Consider the following 14,705-nt stretch of genomic DNA (forward strand, 5'->3'; position numbering starts at 1 on the left):
ACTTTAGAATATATCATGACAAAAGTACTTGCACATGTCAAATATCCATAATAGAACAGAAGTTGTTTTTTTTCTTTTTTTATAGAGTCCCTGATAATTAACTCTGCTCTTCTCCTCACTTAATGTGGACTAACAGGATTGATTGTTTTGATTGACTTAACTCTGTTCCAGATCAATAAACAATACAATTGGCTTTTTCCATCACTTCATTGACTGAATCAACTGGCAATTTTAGTTCCGAAAAGAAAGCCTCATGCCTTTAATCCATATCTTCCCTGTTGGAGTCTAGTCTGTGTTGAAGTTTCAGTTCAGGAACTTTCAGTTCAGGAACCTTGAGTTTCCTGTCAATGAATTTTCTAATTTTGTTGCCTAGGGACAATCTGCCTGTTTCTGTCCCAGTGATTTAAAATTATCTAGTCAGAGATGCCTGAGTGTCTGCCTTTGGGTCAGGTAGTGATCTCGGAGTCCTGGGATGGAGTCCTGATCAGGCTCCATTGCAGGGAGCCCGCTTCTCCCTCTGCCGATGTCTCTGCCTCTCTCTCTGTGTCTCTTATGAATAAATAAAATCTTAAAAAAATAAAATTATCTGGTCAATTTTAGTTTCGGGAAAGTGTGCTGGTGCTGAGTTCATTCAGACTTACCTACTTTATAGCATTTGAAAAATTAGTGATTGGGGTAAAAAGTGTTGAGATGTGATGTTCTAATTAGGACAAGAAATTAAGAGAATAAGGTTAGTAAGGCACTCCTCTGCATGTCTGCTTCATTAATATTACATATTTAGATTTATCAGCAATTTCATTTAAAATTAAAAAACTAATTATTTTAATTTTTAAATATTTTGGTAAATACCAATACTTAATGTCTAGTAAAGAAAGTTCAAAATACATAGTGAGTTAGTTAACCATACATCATACTGATAGATTGGTCTTACTTATGTTCTTTTTTTGTTAAATACTTCATTTTTTAAGCAGTAATATTAAGAGGATGTTAAAGAGAGTTCTCATACACCCTTTGCCCCTACACATGCATAGTTTCCACCATTATTGACATCACTCACCAGAATGGTACATTTTTAACAAGAAAGAACCCACACTGACACATAGTCACCCAAAGTCCATAGTTTACTTAGGGTCATTCTTGGTGGTATATATTTTATGGATTTGGACAAATATATAGTTACACATCATTATAATATCATATAGAGTATTTTTTACAGTCCTAAAAATCTTGTATTTTACCTGCTTATCTCCCTTCCCTATCTTGGCAACACTGATCTTTTTTATTGTCTCCACAGTTTTGTCTTTTCCAGAATGTCATATAGTTGGAATCATATAGTGTGTAGACTTTTCAGATAGGCTTCTTTCACTCAGTAGTATGCATTTAAGATTCTACTATGTCTTTTTGTGGCTTGATAGCTCATTTCTTTTTAATGCTGAATAATATTCCATTGTCTGGATGTACCACAGTTTCTCCATTCACCTACTGAAGAACATTTTGATTGGTTCCTAGTTTGGGCAATTATGAATAAAGCTGCTATAAACATCCATGGTCAGGTTTTTGTGTGAACTTGTTTTCAACTCCTTTGGGTAAATACCAAGGATGGCAATTGCCGGATTGCATAGTTTTGTAAGAAACTGCTAAAGTGTTTTCTAAAATGGTTGTATCATTTTGCATTCCCCACAGCAATGTGTGAGAGTTCCTGTTGCTCCACAACCTTGTCATTTGGCATACTAGTCTTTTGGATTTTGGTCATTCAGATAGATATGTAGTGGTAATTCATCATTTTAATTTGCATTTTCTTGATGACGGATGATGTGGAACATCTTTTCATATGCTTATTTGCCATCTGCATATCATCTTTGGTGAAGTATCTGTAAAGGTCTTGGGCCCATTTTTGAAGAGGTTATTCACCTTCTAATGGTTGAGTTTTAAGAGAGCTTTGTATGTTTTAGGTAAGTCCTTTATCACATATGTGTTTTGTAAATATTTTTTCTTAGTCTGTAGTTTGTCTTCTAAGTCTCTTGACATTGTCTTTTACAGAGTAGATTTTTTTTATTTTAATGAAGTCTAGCTTATCAATCTTTCTTTATGGATTATGTTTTTGGTGTTATATCTAAAAAGGATCATCTATATTTTCTCCTATGAAATCTAAGGGTTTTATAGTTTTGTATTTTACATTTAGTTCTATCGCCCATTCTGAATTAGATGTGTAGTGTCTGTGTCTAGACTTATTCATTTACATGTGATGGCCAGTTGTTCCAGCATCTTTTATTGAAGAGACAATCTCGGCTTCATTTTATTACATTTACTTCATTGTCAAAGACCAATTATTGTTTATGTTCTTTTCAGATTCCTTGTTTCTCCTTATATTCATTGTTGCACCAGACATGATGTCCTTCTGGAAACCATATGCCAATCTATTTTGTAGGGGAATAGCAGGAAATAAGTAGATATGCAATAATTCTTTCTACTTAAACTCAGGCACCCAAAAGATATTACAAGGACTGTCCGGGGTCATTTATCTTCTAATATCACAAACCATAAAATATTATGTTTATCTCTTCCTTTTCTGTTTCTCTCTATTGGCATCTCCTTAGTAATGTTGACTTTGACATAGGGAAACTGGAAGGAATTAGGTACTGTCTTATGAAAGGACCGTGAAAAGTAAGATTCCTTTTTACTTTAACTGAATATTCAAAAGGTTAGTATAAATACACATATTCTATTATTACATTTGAACCTTAAATTACTTTGTGTTTCATTACATTGGTGGCTTTGGAGTAAAAACTAAATTTTGGCTGGAGTAATTCTGAGAAAATGACTTTTGCCATAAAATCTGTCTTAGTGATCCACAAGGCTCAAGTGTAAGGGTACAAATGAGACAGGAAGTCTTTTTTTAAAGATTTTATTTATTTATTCATGAGAGAGAGAGAGAGAGAGAGAGAGAGAGAGAGAGAGGCAGAGACACAGGCAGAGGGAGAAGCAGGCTCTCTGCAGGGAGACAGATGTGGGACTCGATCCCAGATCTCTGGGATCATGCCCTGAGCAGAAAGCAGATACCCAACCGCTGAGCCACCCAGGCGTCCTGAGTCAGGAAGTCTTAACAAATTGTGAAGACCTATTGGGAGCATATTTAATTGAGAGTTCATTGAATTTAGAGACTGGCGTCATGTCATGTATCTCTAACACCTAGTTCAAATTCTGGTATATATTTGATGCTCAGTAAATACTTGAATGACTAGAAGAATAAAAGAAAGAACAACTGAAAAAATGTCCTCAAACAGAGTCTTAAAAATATTATGATCATCCTCAAGCATTGGTGAAGCATTTACTTTGTTTCAAGAATGAGGGTTGTCACCTGTGTTATTTTATTATACTGTGATTTCATAATATAAAGAAATTGAAGTTCAGTGGGTTTAAAATGACTTGATATTACAGAGTGGATTCAAAATTTAAACCCAATGCATTTGTCACAGTTACTATAAATCTATTAATAAAGATTTAGATTTGCAACTTCCCATCAGGATGGGGGAGGAGGCAAATTACAACTGAGCCGCCACTGAACTGGAATAAACTTGAATGGAATAGGAAGCTAACAGAAACATAAGTGTTACCTCTAGCCCAGTAATCTATGTACCAATGAGCCCCTTACAATGGCGCTCTTACCTCCTTATTTCCCATCTTTTTCCATTTACCATTTATTACATTTTTCTGTTAATATACTCAATGATATGTTAACTGAATTTTCCACAGCACCTATTCCCTGTACCTTAACTAACTCTATTGCTTATGAGAAAGAGAGGGCACAATTTCTAGTTAACTAACAGCTATCAGAATAGATTAAAGGAGCAGCAATAGGATAAAAAGATAATAGGTAATAGTGGGAGGAAGATATAACTGATCTTTGAAAACAAAAATGAATTATAGAATTCATTAACTCCTGATTATCAAAGTGTTGGAAACTGGATATTCCATTTCTAATTCTGTACATCTTACACAGAATTAATTTGAAATCCATTAATGTTCTTTAATTTCACAAAATCATTGTTCTTCTATCATCTATATTCCCAGAATTGATTTACTTTGTTATTTAGCCTCATAGTTAAGGGCTTCTTATATTCAGCCTCAAAGGTTTTTGATTTGGGAATTGTTTCACAGAGAAAGTTGAACAGAAGAGATACCCATAAGTTAGTGTCTCAAGACAAAGCAGAGGTGAGAGTTTTATGAGAGAAAAGAAAATGATTATGGAAATTACAGTAATACAAACTTCTTCTTCTTTTTTTTTTTTTTTTATACAGGTAACCTTTCCCATGGCTAGAGTTTTATGGTTCAGCATTTTTAGATGTAAATATTTTTTTCCTGACCATGGCATAAATAAGTTTTGAATAGCACAGAGGTATACTTGGTTTAAAATAAGTGACCTCTCATTTAAAAAGCTGCCTAAAAGATGCAGTGAAAGAGAGAGTCAGAGTGTGAGAAGTGGCAGTGTTTATTATTTATTAAGCTTCTCTCAGGTCCCCACTGGCATACACGATCTTGGCTGTCTCTGCACTTGCCACATTAATCATTTTCTCTTTTAAAATTCAGGAGCATCATGCTAGGTGTACAGGGTCAAAGACAAGGTAAAACAACGAGAAAGTCAATTATGGTAAATAAGTCTCTGATAGTAAGTTAGAGGTAGTTCCATGATGATTTTGGCATCAGCCATTAAAAACGGTCTGCTTTCAATTTACATTGCAGATAACTGTATTTATAATCTCTATTAGTAAAAACCTATGCCCACTGGGGTGATAAGGTATACAATTTTTGTTCCATTTAGAATAATTTTACATGTAAATATGCAGAATCTCTGGAGATACCAGAGACTGTGTTTATATAGGAGGGATTTTTGTAACAAGAACGTGGAAATACTTGCCTGAAGATGATAGTTGGCCTCTCTGCTTGTACCATCAATTGTCCGCGGGTCTGTCTATTGTATATAGATTATGGTTATTTATTTATTTATTTATTTATTTATTTATTTATTTTTATTTTTATTTATTTTTATTTTTATTATTTTTTAGATTACAGTCATTTAAAGACAGATATAGGTTGAATTTGAACATTTCCCTCTTTGGAAAGTACTGTTTCTCCCTAGAATAGAAAAAATGGAAACTAAATTTTGTACAGATAAATCTTATATTAGGAAATCAGAGCAGGTAGTGGTTTCTACTATTTTCAAGAAAAGGACTTTTAACATCAGTAAATTTCACTATCCCTGTACTCATAATGGAAACATGCTAGACATTTATGTCACATTCAACACATGTCTATGTCACTTTCAAGATTTGTGTACATTTGGACAAGGCTGTTACTAGCAGCACAGGTATATGTGGCACAGGTTTGGTCTATAAGCAGTGTGATGTAAAATAGCATTTCCCCACCATCATCACACCCAGCTCCATGGCTGCATTCTCTCTGGAACATGCTCAGCTCATTCTTGCTCAGGGTCCTTGCATTTTCTCTCCTTGGAATTCTTCTCCCCAAAATCTTCATAAGCCTAGCTCTTTCTTATTATTTTAGATTCAGCTCAAATATTTCCTATACAAAGAACACTTTCTATGGCCACTCAACCCAGAACAAGACTTCTACCCCCACCCTCCCAATCACTCCCTGTTACATTACTTGTCCTGTTTTTTCCATAGCACTTATTGCAATTGGCGGGCATGCCATTATATCTAGCTATACTCCTTCACTAGACTATGCTCCTCAAGAGCAGAGACCTTGCGTGACTTGTTTCTGCAATAGCCACAGGTCTTCCTGCTAAATACTCTTCAGTGTTTGCTGAATTAATGAAAGGGAATATGATTCAGTTTGTGGAACTCTTAATAATAACCAATTTTTCAGCCTACCAACTGGGAAATATTGGCTTAGGTTCTTCTTTTTACACAAAGTCTCAATAGACTAATAAATCATATAACTAGATATTTAATGACTATTACCCTGTTGTCTCCGAATGTTTAAATGATGTCCCAAAGTTGAGGACAGAATATTATACAGAGAGGTTTTATATAGATCCCTAAAGCACTTAGTAAAAGGCTGCCAAACTATTAACCCTGCTTCCTCATCTCCAGCCCATGTTCTCTCTCACTAGAGTCCAGAGAACAGTGGATGACAATGAGGGGAGAGAGGCTTACCTTATAGGGCGAGTGAGGGATGCTCCAGGACCCTTAGTGGTGGACTCCTATGTCTGACCCCTGGCCTGGAGGCTGATGAAGCTATAAGTTCTATTTTTTGAACTAGCCACTGCCCCACAACGACTGTCTCGTGAAATGAGAATGTGCCTTTTTTACCATTCTAGCTCCAATCAGGACTGTATTTAATGTGATCTATGGCAGGCAGGTGGGAGAGTACGTATGAGGGCTAGGGAAAGTGTCATTGGTATAGAATGAAGGGAACTGGGCCTTCCATGGAGGAGGTTGTTTTCCTTCCAGAATGGCTTCTTCCTAAAAAATACCTCTCAGACTTTCTAAGCCATTTATTTATAACATGACATATTGCATATCCAAGTAGAAAAAGAAAGCTTCCTTAAGATAGAATCCTACAAGGAGTGTACTTGACTCAATTTTGCACCAGAATCCTGACTTCAATAGACAGGGAGGCTCTATCAGTTTCAACCCCAAAACTTAAAATACCAATAATTCAGTTGCTCACAATTCTAAAATATGGGCTGGGTTCAGCTGAGTGGTACTTCTGCAGGTCTTACCAGATGACTGTCATCAGTGTAGGCTGCTGTCAGTTGGTGTTTTGACTGGGGACTGATAGTCCCAGTTGGTCTCAGTAATGTGCCTGGGCCCCCAAAGAGATGCCCGGGCTTTTTCCCACAGGTCTCCTTCTCTCTCCCTCATGGGCCAACTCCTAGGACCTTGCTGGCCTTTCTTACATAATAGTCTCAGAGCAGCAAAAGGGCAAGAGAGGAAGCTGCAAGGATTCTTGAAGTTAAGGCTCTGAAGCCCTACACCATCACTTCTATTGCATTCCATTGGCTCTAACAAGTCATAAGATAGGACCAGCCACATCAGGGGGAGGAAAAACATCTCCACCTTGAGAAGAACAGTGAAATCACTTTATAAAGACATGTGCTTCCCAAAATGGGAAGAATTGATGAAACTATATTTGCAAACAATCTACTAGAGAAAGAATTTACCAATATGTCTATAGATAGCAAATCTTGGCACTTATTTGTGGATTTAAGAATAGGATCTTCTGAGAATGACTGAATAGTCACAAGAAAAACAATACAATTTACTACACATAAATGCTTGATATATTTTATAGTATAATAGAATATATAAGATATACAGTAGTTTCTATTATCTGTCTCCCATTCCTCTTTACCAAGGAACAGAATCAGTATAATCCCATCTAGATCCTCTCTATGCCCTACATTGTTCTTGTCCTACACAGTTAAGTCTGTAGGACTTCTGTTTCAGAACCCTATTACTATAATATGATCTTTACTTACGCTCTTGTTTAAAATCCCATCCTTGGGGATACAAAGTAAGCCCTTAGTACAGTGGGTCTGTAGTGTTAAAACTAGTATGAAAGTTCTGTGTGTGTGTGTGTTTGTGTGTGTGTGTGTGTGTGTGTTCTCTGCCAGAATCGACTTTTGTGCTCTGGCACAGCTTTCTTCCTTCATGTCATAAAAACAAGGGTGGTTTAAAAAGACTCTGGTATGAAGAAACTCTTCCTGCTTGGAATCTGAATCGCAAATAAATCCTGCATTTTCCTAGAGCGGTGACAATTCTAGTGTGTACCTGATATAATGCTTTGGGCTGCAAGTAACAGAGTACCTACTCAGATTGGCTTAGACAGTAAACAAATCAATCATCTTCTATAGCTTCAGGTTTGATTCATTTAAGAGCTCAGTGGTAGCCTCAGGTTCTTTCTCTCACAGAGTTAACGCTAATCTCTTACTTTTATCTAGCAGGGAAGAGAGAGAGAGAGAGAGAGAGAGAGAGGAAATTTCTCCCCCAACCATGGACATCTTCCATTCAGTCTGACTAAACCAATTTGGGTCACATGTCCATTCCTAAAGCATTGACACCTCCCTGGAGTGCTCCAACCTGATTGGTTGAGGCTGACCATGAATTACCTCTGGGATGTCACCTTTGTCTGGCATCGTAAATGGGAAAGGGTCACTGAATAAAGTTTGGGTTCTCATAAGAATGTAGAATGGGGAAAAGATGCTGAGAAGGCAATCAAAAAACGTCTTTTATAATCTTACATAGTAAACATATTCTGAAAAAAACAGTAGCTCTGGATAAATGTTTTAACTGTAGTAACTAAAACTAAAATGGATAGAACTAATAATTAAAGGGAAAATTACAACGTTTTTAAAATTTTATTTAAAATTACAAAGTTTCAAAAGTTTTATTTAAAAATAAAAAGCTGGGATGCCTGGATGGCTCAGCAGTTGAGCATCTGCCTTTGGCTCAGGGTGTGATCCTGGAGTCCCAGGATCAAGTCCCACATTGGGCTCTGTGCCTGCTTCTCCTTCTGCCTATGTCTCTGCCTTTCTCTCTCTTTGTGTCTTTCATGAATGAATAAATAAAATTAAAAACAAATAAAAATAAATAAAAAGCTAATATTACTGAGTTTTACTTATTTGCTTTGAACAAAGTTCAAATACACATCCCCCTCCATTCCTTTCTGCTCAGTATTACATATACAGACAGAAATGCACATACAAGATGTGGTATGTGCTTGGATCCCCTAAAAGTAAAACATAATTCCTCAACATTTTAGAGGAAAGCCCCGATTTGTTCTCATGTATTTTCTTTCCCAGACAAGGCTATTATTGGCATCTACCAAAGGCCACCAGATGAGAGTGGTTGGAGATGGAGAGGTGCAGCAAAAGGGAAGAACTGGATGTCAGTTATTCTTTCTTATGCTCATCTCTCTCCTCTTCTTTAATCTCCAGTTGGCACTTGAAGGTGAACTCCCAGAGAGCAATGTCTTATTTGGTTCACTGCTATGTCATTAGCACCTAGAACAGCACCCGATACAAAACAGATACTCAGTAAACTGATGTTGAATTAATTGCTACAAACTCTCCCAGGAGTAGCACTGAAATGAGAACAGTTATAGGAAACTGGGAAAGGAAACACCACCTGCTCAGTTGGTTGTTTGCAAGGTCAGGGCTGCTTGAATGGCTCCCTTCAGGTTGCTGGGTTCTTTTTAATTAAACAGAAATAAAACTAAGCAGATATTTCTTCAAAGAATAAAATGTCCTTAAAGTCTAATGATGAGATTTTAAGGAGAAATGTAATTGAGATTCCTGGATTTTGTCATGTGTGAAGTTTTAGCTTCTCCTGAGGAAAACATGCCAGACACGGGGTATGAAGCACCTCTCTGTTTGTTTGTAGATGTTGATGTGAATGGCTGCTCTTTGACGTTGGTACTATGGACTTTAGATACAAACATTCGATAAAAGCTAAATTCCCAGTGTCCACACAACCCTTTGATGCCTCACCATGAAATGAATGAGATCCTTTGGTGCAGGGCATGGATGGTAAATAGGGTGACTACTTCACTTTGCCTAAGTAATTTTATTAGGTCATTTCTCTTGGTAATCCATTGATTATTGTTGCTCATATTCATTCAATATCTTAACTTCCAGGCAGCCATATTGGAGGCATGATCTCTTGGGATTGTTAACAGGGCCTACGCAGAACCTTAGTATATATCCTACAGGAAGAGCACAACTCTTACCTGTGAGAATGCTAATAGCTTCTCTGTAGTGAGGAAGGATAATTAGTGCTCGGTCTGCACTAGGCTCTCCACATGTATTTCTGAGTAGTCCTTACCAAAATGCTATGAGGTAGGTGTTTATTTCTACACTTGTCTCCTATAATCTATTACTAACACCACAGCCAGAGTGATCCTATTCAAATATAAGTCAGATCATGTCACTCCTCTGCTCAGACCCTTCCAGCAGCTTCCTGTCTCTCACAATAAAAGCCAAAGCCCTTGATATAACTTACAAGCCCTATGATTTGTTGCTTCCCCTCTACCTCTCTGACTCCATCCTCTCTCCCTCTATGCACATTGCTCCATAAGCTACACTGGCACCTGTGCATTTTTTTTTTTCTTGGAAATCCTACCTCAGAGTTTTCATACTTTTTGTTCATTCTGCTTGAAATTGTCACTGTCAAGCTTTTGCTTGAAAGTCACCTTCTTACCAAGGACTTTGCTAGTAATCCTGACTGAAATCTCATGAAACCTTTCTATCAGCCAACATTTCCTATCTTTCCTTCCAACTTTAACTTTTAAATATTTTTTGGCATCACATTTACCTACTTGTTCTGCTAGTTGTCTTCCTCGTTAGAATGTAAGCCCCACAAAGGTAAGGATTTTTCTCTATTTTCTAACCACTCCCACTACCCTATACCTAGCAACTAGAACAGCACCTGGGCCACATGAGATACACAATAAATATTTATTGAAAGCTGAATGATTTCATTCTTTCAGTCATCAAATATTTATTCTGCATTTACTAAAACCCAGGCATTATGCTGGACACTTGTAAAGCAAAAATGAACCAGAAGGACAAAAGTTTCTAACCTTATAGAATTTAAAATCAAGAGAGAAAAGAAAGAAACAATTAACAAGTGCTCATTTTATACATGTGGACTCTAAGTTTCACAGAGATTTGTGATAGTCTCCAATGTCCACTCTCCTTAAGTGCCACAGCTGGGATATATTCCCAGGAATTAAAAATCACAATGTCAGGTCTTTTTCCTTTATGCTGTGCTAGGGTTGACATAAATACCTTTTTTTCTCTCTTTTTAAAAAATAAATTGCTAATTGCACATGCTTGTGTGTACTTATAATGCCCTTCATTGAGCAGGAATTTCGTTGCTGTTTGCATCTATTGGGATTGTTCTCAGAGGTATTGAGGATTAACATTAGATGAAGCTCATCAATCATTATTATTGCAGATAAGCTTCATTTGATCTGCCCTTCAAGAACATCAAAATAAGAATAACAACTATTTCATCTCACTTGTTCTAAATAAAGAAAAAATCCCTTAGCTTCTTATATGAATAGGATGATGTGAAAACAAAGTCTGCTAAGTGGGTCACACTAGGAATTCCTTTTGAAAAGGTTATGTTGGCTATTAAATTTCAGCTTTATATAGTAATTATAAATTTTTAAGTTTGATATTTTTGATCAGAATAAACACTTAAAATGGGCACCTAGTTAGAAATCACATTAAATATCAGCTTTATATAGTAATTATAAATTTTTAAGTTTGATTTTTTTAAAGATTTTATTTATTTATTCATTAGAGACACACAGAGAGAGAGAGAGAGAGAGAGAGAGAGAGAGAGACAGGCAGAGGGAAAAGCACGCTCCATGCAGGGAGCCCGATGTGGGACTTGATCCCATGTCTCCAGGACCAGGCCATGGGCTGAAGGCGGTGCTAAACCGCTGAGCCACCTGGCTGCCCAAATTTGATATTTTTGATCAGAATGAACACTTAAAATAGGCACCTAGTTAGAAGTCAACTTCCACTGTTAACTTTTGTTAGGTTAGGGCTTTTCATTGAGAAAGCAAAGCTTAAAAAAAAAACACGATTTTATGTATGTTTTTTAAGAAAAGAAATTAGCTCTCCTAAACAGCAACAAATTTTAAACATTGCTTGATCGTCTATCTCAGGAGATAATTGTGTATATCAATCTGCAAATATAGAGGAAATCTCTCCATTTGGAAATACATCACATCACACAGAGAAGGCTTATCACCTCCACCGCCATTTGATGCTACCGTCTGGAGGCCAAGGCTTTGCCGTCTTTAAGGGCAAATAACCAAAGATGCTGTTGAGAAAAGTTCCACTGGATTCATGCTTCACCTTATAGAATGCAAAAAAGGCTTGACTCTGGTAGGATCCCTGTCATTTTCATACCTTGTGATTTTTGGTGAAAATACACATTAACAGGATGTGTTATCTCTGGCTTTCCTTTCCTTAATTCTTTCAACTTCACTCTTGGTGAGGGGGGCTGTTTTAGTGCACAAATGTGGTCAGCATTAACAGGAAATGACCGTGTTCTTATTTTTCATAAGTGTTAGGCTCTGAAGAAGAAAGAGTCACTGTACTCTTCTGGCTGGAACTAGGAAGAGATCAAAGGGCTAGCTGCAGGATAAGGCCAGGACCCTGGAGGAGGGAAAGAGAGGGGGGCAAGGGAGCCAAGGGAAAGAGACTTCCAGCTGACCCTCCAGATGTCCTGAGCCATACATGCAGCAGCCTACATCAAAGACATTACATATGTTGTATTAGTAATTATCCTGTCTGTGGGTTCCTAGTAAAGACATGGGTATCATGTGATACTAAAGTTATGTGCATTTCACAAAAACCTAAGAGACAAAGGCTTTGACAGAAACAGGATACGATTACATTTCAAATGAAGGTATGAAGAAATGATTATTTGATGTGATTTTCTCCAAATCGTAGAAGTTCCATGGAAAGTAATAGGAAAATTGTCAAGATTTGTAGATAGGCTAAAATGTTCACCCTGGACATCTTCAAAGTCATTAGTGCTGCAATAAAAAATATTTCTGCCTAACTAGCTCAATGTTGTGCTAGGTGTGCACCAAACGAAGTGCACAGCCCTTGCTTTCATAGCACTATATAGAGATGAGAGAGTCAGAGTCCCCTCTCTTCTAGCTGAAGGAAAGCATAATGGCGTGTTTTAGTCTTCTAAAATTAGTCAGTTGGTTGGTATGTTGCTTTTGGAATGAAAGTCTCCAAGGTCTTCTGAATAAGAGAACATAATCTCTCATTATGCAATCTTACAAGTTCCAAGAAAACGTAACACCAAATTTTAAAAGTTCTGTTTTTAAAAGAGATAAGACATTCCAAGTTGGGTTCTAAATCATTTCAAGTGGCCAACGCTGGCTACAGAGAATGGAAAAATTGGACTTATTGCACATGTTTGAAAATATGAGTAAGTGGTCTCTGAGAGGAGGATTGGTTTTGTCACACCTAGTTCAGTTTCCCTGAAATTAGGACTTGTTTGCTCATTTCAAGTTTTGTTAGATATTCTGGCTCAGTGCAACTATGGAATATCTGAATTCTGTAAAGGTAAATTGTTTCTATACCACTTCAGGTTAATTATATTAGTGTATATACTTTCCTATCACTTTATTGGAAATAAATTTTGACCCTTTATGTCACAAGATACCTAAGTGGTATTGGCAGAATTCTGAACTGAATTGAGATTATAATCACTTGGAGAAATCAGTCATGCTAAAAGATACTTCAAGCACGTGTTTTCTGGAGTAGCCTATGTCCAACATTTTCAGTATTTTCAAAAATTTTTAAGTCTAAAAAAAAATTTGTAAATCTAAAACCTGCAGTCATCCTGCCCCTAAAACAGCTGCTGATGTTCACACAATAATCCACCGCTACCTGTACAATAGAATTATGATGTAGTTCTTAGATTAAACCCCCTCTTATTGGTCTGCATAGACGTTAATCACTTTTTTACTTTACGTATAGATTATTGCATAACTGAACAGGATGGAAAGAGGGGAGCTCTTGTACGTATTAGAAGCTTCATTCGACGGCCATAATGGAGATGCTGCTGGTGACAATGCTTTCGACATTCTTCCCCATGATACACTGATGTAGCCAAACTTTAGAAAGTCTCCAACTCTCTGATGAATAAAGTCTTTAAACAAATGAAAAATAAGAAAGCATCTGGAAATGATATCATCCCTGCCAAATTTTCATGCTGGAGGAAAAATGACTCATGTAATCTCCCTGTATTCTCTTCTTGAGAAACAAGAATAAAAGAGAAAATGACATATGACTCTAGGGATATGGGGAGCACGGGTTTTATGTAATGATATACATCCAATGGCAGGATAGATACCCATTTCTGAACCACCTGCAGAGCATATGTTTTAGAAAAAGAGTTTTCATAAACAAGTGTCCATGGGAGAACTCTCATTTCTATTTTGGAAAGAGAATAATTTCATTTCTTAAAGGTGGGTATTTTGACATGGAGATTTCACTTCTCTCTGTTTCATCTAGTCTCTAAAGTTTTTCTTAGAAAGTACTGTATAAATGTATTTCACTCCACTTTTAGATGTTCTAGTTGAGGAAAGAAGCTCATCAATGGCTTAGCGACTTGAAATAAAATGAATCTGAAGGCTCTTGCTTTAGAACATATCCTTATTTAATTTCTGAGTGATGAATAGAGTTTTCAAAGCTGTAGAAACTACTTTGTATACTTTCTATTTATTAGCCGATTTGAGAAGAGTCTTGCTTATTGGAAGTGCACAGGATTTAGATAATCAGAAAACCTAAGCAGAAATCATATTTTTACCATTTTCTGATAAATTATTGAGCTCTCTGTTTTAGGATCTCCAAAATAGATGTAATAATAATACTGAAAAGGGCTTTGTTACAGTAATACACTCTCACAGTGCCATTTGGTCCTACTCCTTCTTCCTAGTAGCTACTTAAGAAAAAATGTTTTCCCATTTTGTTAGTACTCTGAGACCGTAAAGCATGTTTTCTTTTGGGAAAGTGCTATACAGTTATGGTTGTCTTAAAATGTGTCTGGTAGCTAAGTGTATTAGTCAAATATTGTTATGATAGTGCTATGTAACCAACAACCATAAAAATCTCAGTGTCATAAAACAAAATCCTGTAT

At 36.6% G+C, this 14,705-nt stretch overlaps 1 long non-coding RNA gene across 5 annotated transcripts in view; it reads left to right on the top strand.

The window, feature by feature from the left end:
- LOC140611654 (uncharacterized) overlaps positions 1–14,191 on the top strand; it is a 151,334-nt gene extending 137,143 nt beyond the window's left edge. For all 5 annotated transcript variants that reach the window (XR_012012744.1, XR_012012745.1, XR_012012742.1 and 2 more), the window contains 2 exons: positions 11,704–11,926; positions 13,544–14,191. This is a non-coding gene — a long non-coding RNA (uncharacterized lncRNA). The remainder of the gene's footprint in view (positions 1–11,703; positions 11,927–13,543) is intronic.
- The last annotated feature ends 514 nt before the right edge of the window (positions 14,192–14,705 follow it).

The sequence above is a fragment of the Canis lupus genome, chromosome 20, assembly GCF_048164855.1.
Source record: "Canis lupus baileyi chromosome 20, mCanLup2.hap1, whole genome shotgun sequence".
Classification (NCBI taxonomy): Eukaryota; Metazoa; Chordata; class Mammalia; order Carnivora; family Canidae; genus Canis; species Canis lupus.